This window comes from Hermetia illucens, chromosome 5, assembly GCF_905115235.1.
Source record: "Hermetia illucens chromosome 5, iHerIll2.2.curated.20191125, whole genome shotgun sequence".
Taxonomy (NCBI): Eukaryota; Metazoa; Arthropoda; class Insecta; order Diptera; family Stratiomyidae; genus Hermetia; species Hermetia illucens.
This window is the reverse complement of record NC_051853.1, coordinates 68,524,504-68,536,602: the sequence shown is the minus strand read 5'-3', so window position 1 is coordinate 68,536,602 and position 12,099 is coordinate 68,524,504. Positions and strand designations below refer to the sequence as shown.

The 12,099-nt window shown below is 40.5% G+C and overlaps 1 protein-coding gene across 1 annotated transcript in view; it reads right to left on the bottom strand.

Annotated features, from left to right (window-relative positions):
• The window catches only part of LOC119657570 (irregular chiasm C-roughest protein), a 269,666-nt gene that overhangs the window by 205,871 nt on the left and 51,696 nt on the right, over window positions 1-12,099 (bottom strand). The window contains exon 2 of the mRNA XM_038064531.1: window positions 5,858-5,882. The gene's annotated coding sequence lies outside the window, so the exon portion shown is untranslated. The remainder of the gene's footprint in view (window positions 1-5,857; window positions 5,883-12,099) is intronic.

Sequence of the window (12,099 nt, the reverse complement as noted above, 5' to 3'; positions counted from 1 at the left end):
AATGCCATGCACTAGCCCTAAAAACCCGACGACGGGAGGAAGTATCGGTCATCGTAACAAAACTATCCGGGAAACGAAAAAATATTATATTGCCTTTTATCCTTTTATTTCTTTTCTTTTGGCTAATTTCCGTTTTTCGTTATTTTATATGTTGTCACGCGAACTATTAATCGCGAGTTAGTGTCACATCGTCAAATGTGGTGGAGAGGGTGCCATATTCCACGCGTCTAGCAACGTGAGTAAGAGGTGGCTTTTGGGGATCGATTCTCTCTTGATGGCCTTCATTGTTCGCTGTTAAGAAAAAAGTTGATCTAATTGGCTCGGTGTAGGGGAGTTAAACAATAAAAACGAATTGTGCTGGCTATCTGTTTTCCTTTGATTAAGAAATAATGGAAATCTGACGTCATAATAACGTAAGGATTTGTGAGGGAACGTAATAGAACAAGGCCCCTGCTTTATATTTGGGACGACGTAAATAATTTAACAATCTACTTGAAAATAAATTTAGGAACCCAAGATTGGGATTTGTCAAAAGACAGTTTCTAGCTCCTTTGAAAAAGGGTGAGGGTTCAGTTACTTTTGTCTGAACGGCTAAGAAACATTTGCCCAACCCATGGAGGAAGTGGAGAAATTTTTTGCATCATTAACAACATTAACTAGTTCCATATTATACTCCATAATTCCCCGGTGTCCGGATGGCTTAGTGATTACAGCACTAACGAGTCGTAATAGAAGATCACGGCTCAAACCTCAAGGATTCATACCGGGACTGCATGTCAGAGTCAAATCAAGGTAATAATCCCGAGCAAGTACAATACTGACAATATTGTTTCTAGTATGATTCTAGAGGAAGCTTTTTGAAAATGGATACACTCCTACCACTATGTCGGTATTAAACGTCTTGAGAAAGTTGGCTTTCTCCAATTTGGGCAACATACTCTTATTTCAACACTATTGGCTCTATATTCCGATAGCCCTGCTTTTCATCTTGGGCACTGTGCTGCTGTACTTTCCAAACGCTGCTGAAGAAAATTCTAACGACATATGCAAAACGAGTCCTTGTAATTTCGAACTAATTTGAAAGATTATATTGTATCCATGATTCCAGTCTAGTGCCGGCCTCCAACAAAACTTCCTATTTTCACCCAATATGGCCATGCTGAATATCAAATGGAAGACTTCGATTAGTACTTTTCGAAGCCAATCATAGTCTTGACATTTGTTGGAAAAGAGGGGAGTATGGGGATCGAAACTAATAATTTCTTTAACTGACCCATTCAAATAAACTACCCAACTCAAAAATCTGAAAAAAAATCAAGAAGCTGCCTCTATACGGTGTTCAAGCCTCAAATTACTCTCCACATCCATATCGACTCACTCACTCGATGATTATCTACCTTGTCGTGGTGAGGGAGCGCGGTAGAGAGGATCCTCCTAGAAACCAGAGGTGACACCTGAAGCTAAGCGGTTATCAAAACCGTGCCGAGGGCTGAATGGTCACAGGGGTGAAGATTTGGCCGTGAACAGTGAACTCTAGGTGCCAGACGACCCCCAGTTTCAACTAGCTATGTCTCGGCAAAAAGAGGTTTTGTCGAGATCAACTTATTTTCCCCGGTAAAACAAATTTCATGGCAGTCAACTATAAACAAATTAAAAACTTGAAGAACCAAAACAAAGGAATTCAACAGCACTTTGATCATGACGATCCAACCCTGAACAAGAAGCAAACCTGAGCTCTTCGATGGAGAACCTGAGTCTAGACCCAGATTCGTCACTTATTCAAGTGGGAACCAACCCTATTGGGAATCAGTCCTTAATGGACGAGCCGAAGTAGTCCCCTCCTGTCAGCATTCCTGACCACGGGCTCCAATCGGCGTCACTTGGTGAGGCTAAAGATTTACCTATGGGTAGGCAGGGCAGCAAACTGCTTCCGAGCAAACCTTCGGGCATTTTTGCAAACCGTCTTCGGGCAAAGATCGTCTGAGGCATCTGCGACTAAGAGTAAACCAAAACGGCAGCTGTCTTCTGAGGATCGGCTCAAATGGCTGCAAAGAAAACAACGGCTAAGTCCAAGACTATCAAAGCCGATGGAGGGGTTTTGTATGACAACACCAATCCTTCTGGTTACAATACAGAGCAGCGTGAGCAGCTTAGGAGGAAACTCCTCCTAGCTGTAAGAACTGCATCCTAGTACTATGCTTTGAGTCGGTAGATGTACACCGTAAAATTTTACGGATTAACTTTGCCGACGAAAGCACGAGCGATTGGCTTAGACAATACTGCTCCTCCTTCAATGTTGGAGGGTGCGCGACTGACCCTGCAACGAGTCTCCGAGCTACCATCGTTTAGAAAGTGTTTTCTCTGGCTTCCAAAAGAGGAGCGCAATGGTGCTGAGGTCCTGGAACAGCTTAAAACCTCAACAATTCCACCTGGATGCTACTAGGTAGCAAAGCAATGGGAGGAGCCGATAAGCCGGGAACTTTCCTCACTATCAGCGTTCCATAACCGGATACCGACTCTACTACGGACTTGGGACCGTTACATTACAAGTGCCCATGGTATCTTCATCTGAACCGTAGATGGGGTGCTATATCTTTCAGATCAATTTGCATAATTGTAAAGTGGCGACTGCACTTATCAGTCGTCGGATCAATAGCTGCAACACATGTATTATCCCTCAAAACCACAGGTTATTGGTAGGGAAATTAGGGGTTTAAACTTCCGACATGCTGACTTGCTGTATGCCAATGGAATCGATAGACCACGCTTTTGCATGTTGGTTTCAAAAGACCTCCAATCCAATCTTGGTTAACGACCGATGTGATAGCGACATCAAAACGACGAAACTGACCATAAAAAGCCAACAGGCAGGTAAGGAGATTCTATGGTATTCTTCTTACTTCCCTTATGACGTAGATGAAGTTCTCAGTGGAATATTCATCAGAGTTAACTAATATACCAAAAGTAAAGACATGGGAATAATAGCAAAATGTGATGTTAACGCCCAACATATATGTTGGGGAAATTCCATCATCAAGGATCGAGACTACTGGGAGACGCATCAAATTCACTTTTGTAGTCCCTTAAGAAGTGGGTCATGAAAACCCTAGTAGGGCCCTGCTCCACATGGCAAAAATCGGAATGGTGGTCTCGGCCATATGCAGCGAATGCAAGGAGGAAGAAGAGACGGCCCTGCACTTCGCATCCACCTGCCCGGCCTCCTTGGGCCTCAGACGTAAGCGCAAAAGCCTGCGAACGCCTTGGGCGAGAGGCCGATGAATAGGTGATTTCCGGAGATAGAATAATGCGCCTAGCAAAGGTCTGAGTTCTTGGAGCTGCGGCTCCCCCGACTAAACGAACTACTCAAATTACATTAAGTTAATAATAGTATATAACTATGTTTTTGGTAAACCGTAACGACAGCGGCGACAGATTTCGTACAGCTGTCACTGCTTGACCATTGATGATATAGTATCCAAGTAGACAGCCCACTTAAAGTCAGTTGGGTTTCCACCGAAGGACAACGCAAGACCAACAAATAGATCATATTATGATTAACAGGGCGCAGCATCCTCCCATTCCAGGGGTATTTTAGATAATCATGAAGCCCATTGGAGAACATTTCAAGAGATACACCATTTGAGATCAAAACGATCTTCGCGTTTACATTATCTTATATTGACTACATCCTTCCCATCATTGTTGAACAGTGTATAGAGTTTTGATCCTCGCTTCTTTTGCTCTTTATCCATCTCGAGAACTATCCCTCAACGGATATCACGTTTTCTACAAGCAATTACAGGCTGTTCAGGAGAGGCGTCTTAAAGATGACATTGTGAACGTGGTGGGTGATCTAAATGCCAAGGTGGGTTTTAACACAGCCTTGTTTGTATATATGATGGATGGATATATGATGACGATAATGATGGGACGTTTGCACATCTCTTTCCATCGATTCGTTATTGGCATTATGGAACATTGTTGGAGCATAAAACCTGCCATGAGGTCAATTGGACTTCGACTAACTGGCACCGTGCGCAAAATCAGATTTACCACTTCGCGATCAGCAGTGTATTTAGGAGTGGCCTCCTGGATATGCGTAAAAAAAGGGCGCTGACAACCACCTAGAAAGGCGTCACCATCTGGTGGCTGCTTACTTTCGCTCGCTTCTTGCATCCTGCAAGGTTGGAGAGCTGCGACCTCCCAAGTTCAACATCGACCCCTTATATTATCCAGCTGTCCCTCGACAGTGCGAATCGAACTGCACATAAACTGAACAACCCGAAATATCGATGTACGTAAAAAATACCCCTACTCACGTTCTCGGCGACGTCCCGGATGAGCATTATATAATCTGGCTCACTGCCGAATCGTGGAAGCGGATCGATGAGCGGAAGCGATTGAAGACTACTGACTACTGCGAGTGATGGGGGACACGACGCGAACTCCAACACAAAGCAAAAGCCCAGTAAGTTCAGCTTAGTGTATAAAGTTACAAAAGGGAATTTGCTATTGCGCTCGCCAGGGAAGCGGAAGAGGACACAGAATACAATGATATCACTAGTGCTTGTTGAATCGCAAAAAAAATCTTATATTTGATCGCAAATCTTTCAATGGTCCTGCGGAGAACATCAACGGACTCTCCAGCCACGATAGCGGTTATTACTGCATTATTTCCAGTGAGGTTTCTCATCATGTGGGTGGACTAGCGCATACGAACTGTTCCTCCTCCAGCAATATACTCAGACGAAATAAAGCCACCTGCAGCTACTGCAGATTTGCTACTTTGAGTCGGATAGAAATCTCCCTACAAGGGTGCATTGCGCCATAACCAAATAATTTGTCTTTCTGTGCTAGTACATATAATTTAATTTACTTTGAGATTGGTTTATCGGACTTAGGACCCCGTCATTCTCAAAACAAATTATCTCCTCGTTTTTCTATATTTCATATAAACATAGTGCAATTTTGGAACATTAACATAAAGGAAAGTACCAATGTGAAATTGTTCGTTTGCCCATGGTATATCCTTTGAAAGAACCCGACCATAATGATTCTTGGTGTGTGCAGTTTAAGAAAGCGCGCTGTTAATATTTCCAGAAATAGCCAAATTATTAAGAAATGAGCGCAGCGAAATTCAAATTTCAAAACCTCTAAACGTTTAAACCTAAAAAATTTGAGCATCTCTTTGTTGAATATAAGCTGGTACGCTATCAGGGACGTCGCCAACTCAAACGGGCAGCAGATCAGCAATGGGAATGTATCCCTTTGACTGACGAGCTGTTTACAATGGAACAGGCTCACAATAATAAAACGACAAAGCGAATGCTCCCGGCCAACCGATGGCTACCGAACACAGCCAAAATTTGCATTCAATTATAGTTTGAGGACGAAATCCTGTTAGCGATAAGGTATCCCTTGCAGCGTACTACAGCGTAAAGGAAGGCTCTACACTAAATATCACAACAGTAGCTACGACGGAAATGGGACCAATTTCGTCTAAGGATCCACAGTCAATCATCGAAAAGTTAACGTTACGTTTTAAAATCGGCTACACGTGCTATAACTCAACGTACATATTATTTTTATTTATTATTGTTTTGTTAAAATTTCTTTATTTAATCAAAGTTTATAGATAAATATTTGACCGCGTGTTTTTGTCACCCCTGGAATCTTCACTAAACTCTTACAAACTAACAGACAATTGACAGTTAATACAAATCATTCGTTCCGGATTAGCAAAGTAAGAAATGAAAGCCCGTCCTCTGGTAGACTTTTCTATTACCGCTTTCGGTTTCAAATAAATAGAACTGAACTAAATCTAAATTAAACATGATATACAAACTGAGTTACATACCTTGAAGTGTCCTCGTAATATTTATCTGAAAAATACAAATACAATTAAAATATTGAAACGAAAATCATTTTGAAAAAATATACGGTCAGGTCAATTTCAATTCACAATAATGATGTTTTGATTTTCAGTCAGAACGAAGAAAATCTCCACTTCCCACCATCAACGTAGCCTATTACAACCCGACCCGTCCCAAATTCAATAAAGTCTATTGCCACTCCTATCTCGACCACTTTTTGATTAGGGGTAACCTTTCTGTTATTCCTGATCCGAACTCCTTTTTCTCCCTCGAAACAATTCCCGGCATCAGTGACCATGTTGCGGTCATCTTCTGTTTTAATACAAACACCTTATCCGCCGCTCTTTATTTTCTGATGCGACTGTTCCACTTTCCAAATGGAACGTCTCCAGCTCAAAGAACGCAATATCCTTCCACTGCTCCAGGACCTTTAAAAATTAAGACCCCTCCAAATACATCTCCAACCAGATCCTTTATGACTCCTACTAAACTCCCCGTATTGTCGCTGTTCTTTCCTGTCATGCTCTAAACTTCCTGACCAAATGCCAAAGCCATCCTAACCCAATTCCTCTTTCCTTTCCACCGCCCACCAAATGCTAGCATCATATTGAAATAAACAATCTGGCATATAGCCCGCAAAGTTTATAAGGAATGGTAGGAAAAGTAGACGTGGAAGATCCTTAGATGGAGCGAATGCGTAGGTCAGGACGCTAGAAAGCATTTAAGGATATCGAATTGGTGGGCCTCGGCGCAAAACTAGGATGTTTGGAGTTTTTACAAAGGCAGATCTAGACCGGATACCGGTTGTTGCGCCGTTGATGATGATAATGACATTCTAATGTGCACAGGGCAACCGTTTGTCTTTCGGTAAGACAACAACCTCAAGAACATTTCCTTCCCGACACGAGAATAATTATTGTATAATGCCCCACGCCGATTTGGTATGCCTTTCCGATGGGTTAATTTCAACTTGGCTGAACATCTGTAGCACATGCTCGAATTGCAGACTTATAGACGGTATACCTCTTCCAAAATTGATTTCAGGAAGGTAATCTTCGAAATTAAGAACGGAATTTGATATATTGTCTTTAATTTTCATTGTATCGTCTCATGGTTAGATGTGCGCTTTTCAACCGTTCCTCGTCTAAAACAATATACCAACAGTATTAGTAGTCATGTTTCAAAATACAATAACAGAAGAACTGCAAATCTTTTCTTTTTGCTTGAACTTAAGTGGCTCATATGAAAGTGTCATTTAGTACCTTTTGCCACATTTTTTAGTACCATAATTTGCTCGCTTCCGACAATACTGCTCCCACCATTATCGTTGCGGCAGACAAGACCGTGATTTCCCATCACATGCTCGACAGAAGTGTTGTCAGCGCCCACTGTGGCAGTCAGATCACTCTTGACGATCACAATATCACCTTTAGGAAGCCCTCTTGAACTGCGTGCTACTGCTCTTAGGAACCATCCTTCTCCAATATGTCCGAAATTTCTTTTGATGCATATAACTGTACAGTTGTAATGCTTCTTAATCTGGACCATAATCTTGCAGGGCTGCCAAATCAATAGAGCGTGCTTTGTGGTAGCCGTCACACTGGATTCATCCCTGCTGCCATTTGGCTTTCCTGAGTACGAAAACTCATTACCCTAAGTATGCTGAGAGAGGGAGAGGAGTACTCTCCAGAGTCCCACTATCTTACTTCGCTTAGGTCCAAAATGTCCAGCTTATATCGTTGGAATTCTCGCTCAAGTTGGAGAAAGGGAGCATTCTGGGGTCATCCATACCGCTGTCAGGGAGTGTGTGAACCAACCATCAACCATTTTCAATAGTCAAAGGTCGTAACCATGAGGTCAGTCCCTATGCGATCATTGCTAACGCTTCGATAGCAATATATTTTCGACATTTGCAGGTTGCTAAGCCATAAATTTCCGTTCCTTTTAGTCGGGCAATCAGGGGACAATTTGAATATTTTCTTAAAGGGGTCATCCCGTGTGTCGGATTCGCGAAATCGAATTTTTTTTTGACATCAAGTGTGTCTAGATATAGTATAGATATAGTGTCTAGATATAGTGTACAATATATGGGTAAAGTGATTTTTTGATATTCGGAGTCTTTCGGAAATTATAGTGTTAAACACGTGATACGACACATGCGAGATTTATGTCGATCGCCGTAATAAAGCACGTATTTATCAATCCGAATGACGTCCGAATAACTTCACTAAGAGGACAAGAATTGAATCCAATACTGTACATGTGTTTCGTGAAGAAACCTCAGGTTTATGGACTAGGTATAGCAGATTGATGGTCAGTTAAGATTTTATGGCTAAAAATTACATTCTACTTTCGAAACTGCATGTTGGAAATCGGCTGCCACCATAGCCTGAAATCTATTAAACGAAATTCTTTGAAATTTTCACCACTTATTCTGAATATATTTAGGAATTAGGATAATTGCGATTCATTCAGTAATTTTTTTTTTATTCATTGAAGAAGCCGTGAAAAAACACCAAAATTCACAAAAAACGTTTAAGGAGGCACCAAAAATTTAGCTTTTAATATTTTTAAATAATCCTGGTTTGGGGACTGTAGTTAAGTCTGTATGATAAAATGCCGTTTACTTTTTTCTTTCAAACGATCAAGGCGCCCTCTAGCGTGGCAGCAGAAAAACTCCTTTTTTCGGAGATGGGTGTATAAATCGCTCTGTATTTCAATAACGAACTACTACGAATACTCAAGATACTAATAAATCGATGGTGAAACATTTGTATTTGTACCTTTATCCAATTCTTCACAAAAAATTTCTAAAAAAAAGCCAAAAAAACGGCCTTCACACGGGATGACCCCCTCACAGGAGAAAGCATGGTTTAGGGATTATTATATTGTTTTGTACTGAGGTACTCTTCTGCAATGATGATCGATTTGTTTTCTTGATAATTACATGAAAGGAGCTCAAATGGCCCAGAAGATTAAACATTGGTAGCCCGGTAAGACATCCCGAGGCAAACGATAAGGGAAACGACCACAAAGAAAATCAAAAAGATGTTGGGAGGACTCTGTCGGAAGTGAAGTTGCGTTATTTCGCCAACTACAAAACGCGTCTTCGATGATGATGGGGACGAATTGACCCGATTTACATATAAGGGATATCATATAATTTTATTAGACTTTTCCAAAAGTTGAAATCTGATTCAGTCATAAGATTTTAACCAGTTAACTAGGGAATGGATCAGCCCTTAGTGGTTTCCAATGAATGATTCCACTGTATAGCCCAGATGACGTGCAGCTGCTACCCCTACATAACTAACCAAATAAATAAATCGGTAAACCGCATTTGTTTTCCAGCGACAGACAGGCAAACCGGAACAAATTGGGTTTTATCAGACAAAAGCCCCAAAAATTATAAATAGCAATATCTACAAAGGTATTACATCCGTGGCTGGTTTCATCCTCATTCCTCCGTAAGTGCGTGCATATTTTACGGCGGATAAAAACAAGCAAGTAAAAATGCATAAACACATCAATACGTTGCCATTTTCACACTTGAAACGATGATATTGTCATTTAAACCAGTTGTTACATAAAACACTATTATGTTCCTGCACAATGCAATGCTGCATTGCAACCATCGACAGGCCGGAGAATGAAATAAAATGCCATCATCTGCACTAGTGCGCGCTCTAGATGATGATGGAGTCATTAAGGCCAATCTTTTTCCGTGTACGCGTATTTTACCCCGGTAGGCTCGGTCGGCTGAACCTATCGGATTTCACGTAGTTTTATATATTATTAATCCGCTTGTGAAACGGGCTAACGACCGGCTTAACCAGAATATAACCACACAGAAATTAGCTGCCTCACCGGGAGCCCATCCGATCCAAGAGCCAGAAGCCATCGGACTGGGTAGAAGCAAAAGCACCAAATGAACGTAACCAAGCTTGTGCTATTTTTTACAGTTATCACTATTCCAAAGAAACCTAGAACTCTTTAGACGTCTTCCACAAAACAGCGCAAACATCATAATATAGTTCATTTTTATTGCTCCGGATAAAGGTCGATAGCAAGGTGAAAAGATGTAGACACAGGGTGAAGTAAGTACTTAGATTCTCGAGAACAGGTTCACAAAGAAGAGCTGAACGACTGGAACTAAGCAAGTAAGGCCATTGAAACCGTCATACTAGGCCGCAGAGGTTTCCGACTTTTTGGTTAAATATAGGCTGTAGTTTCTCGCGTTAATGCAGAAATTCACGAAATAACATTACCAAAAGAGCGATGTGGATCACCTTGCCGTTCCCGAGTATATTACATTAAAATATGTAGATAGAATGCAAAAGATTCCCACTGAGAGCACCCCATTGCAAGATAATGGAAATCTATCCGATACCTTACTGAGCAGTTTGCCATTCTGGGCAGCAATACCAATACTCACGATTACCGTCATAAATCCGAATTTAATCAAAATTAGCATATTTAATCGAAGAACGAATGAAGATATACCCATTGATCGAATCATGGAAATCTCCAAATCCGATCGACCTTATATTTAAGTAAAAATCCGGAGAACGAGTTTAGATAGCACATAATGCAATTAATGGCTTCCAGAGAATGTTTACGGCCGACGTAGTAGAAAAGGCAGATACCAAGTTTCGCTAGCGTGGTATTTCCGCCACGTCCGTCGTCAGGAGATGAATGCCAGATCGCATGTGTTTGATTAAAGATACTGCGAACTATCTTCTCGGACGTGATGGCATACCTGCCACTGAAAGATGAAGATACACCGTTTTAACCAGGAAATTGCACGGCAATTTTCTAGCAAATGACGGACGTAAAAGAACGCGTCTCAGATAGGATCTGCAACAGTAGCAACTAATTATAACAATTACAAATGTAACCTGATAATACTGAGGAATATTTATTCATTTAAATAACTGTAACGGCTTTTGTAATGCTAAGCTTTGGATAGTTCCACCGGTCTTTTCAAGTCAAAATTCAAATGACGAACATTTGATTTCCAATAGTCATCCGGTGGTAGGTCTCAGGCTGATTGATAAAAGCTGTTTGTTTATGATGGTTTTCGGCTATTTTGATGAACAGACAAGATTAAACCATTCCACAAAAGATACGGCTTTAAACGTCTCAAATTTCAATCCGGAGAAATTTCTTAATTATCATTTAGACATTCTATATTTGTTTATTACGGACCAATGAATCAATAAAAAGATAAGATACTTCTTATTTATATTTCCCAGAAGGCAACTAATTTTCTTACTATTTCAACCGCATGTAGTAGTTACTATTCTCATGTTTTTTTCTTTCAATTTGGTATACTGAAAGTTGGACCCAAGTGATTGACAAAGTGACACTCCTCAAGACATGATTCATCAATGTCGTCTGCTCTCCAGACTTAGATTCCGCTAATTGGGTCTATCATTTTTAATTGATCGTATTAATTATTTTGAACTGTTTTAATTGTTATTTGTCGAAACACTTGTTGTACATGATGTTTTCCTGAAACATGGCTTATACCCAAAAATTAATTATCCTATTAAAAGAATGTATTTCTATTTGCATAACCAGTGACCAGGCTATTAAGATCACCCCCATTCCATCAAATGGGTAAAGTGGAACAGTGTCGGATAATTAAGTTTGCAATGTGTTTACAAGAAAAACCATGAGATGGACACGATATCCAGTCAGAAATTAATGAGATATATTTTGTACTATCAAAATTATGCAAATCAGATCTCGGTTTTTTGGGAACCAAATTTTGGGTGATATTAAGTTATGACAATCTCCGTCCCAGCCTCGGATATATTAGAAGGCTAACATTTGTGTTTCTCGTTATCTACAGATCAAGCAATAGATTTTAAATACGAATACTAATTTACCATGTGAGTATTTACACGTTATCTAAAGAAGTTTATCATTCAAACTATGATTTAGAAAAAAAAAATGAAATAGAAGTCAGTGCTACTCATTATGAATCTTCTGGCTATCAATGTCAACCTATTAATAACGACCAACAAATCCTCCAAGGGGAAAACAATAAACCAATCAAAACGTTATTGACTTTGGCAAGTCCAAATCTGCCTGGCCAAATCGTCTCTGGAATTTTATATGAAAGGCATTTGAGACGATTGGCAGGCCTGCGCAGAAAACACGCTCTTACAGGACACTCCTCAGACACCACCTTGACATAGTGGAGTAGCCTACAGCAGTT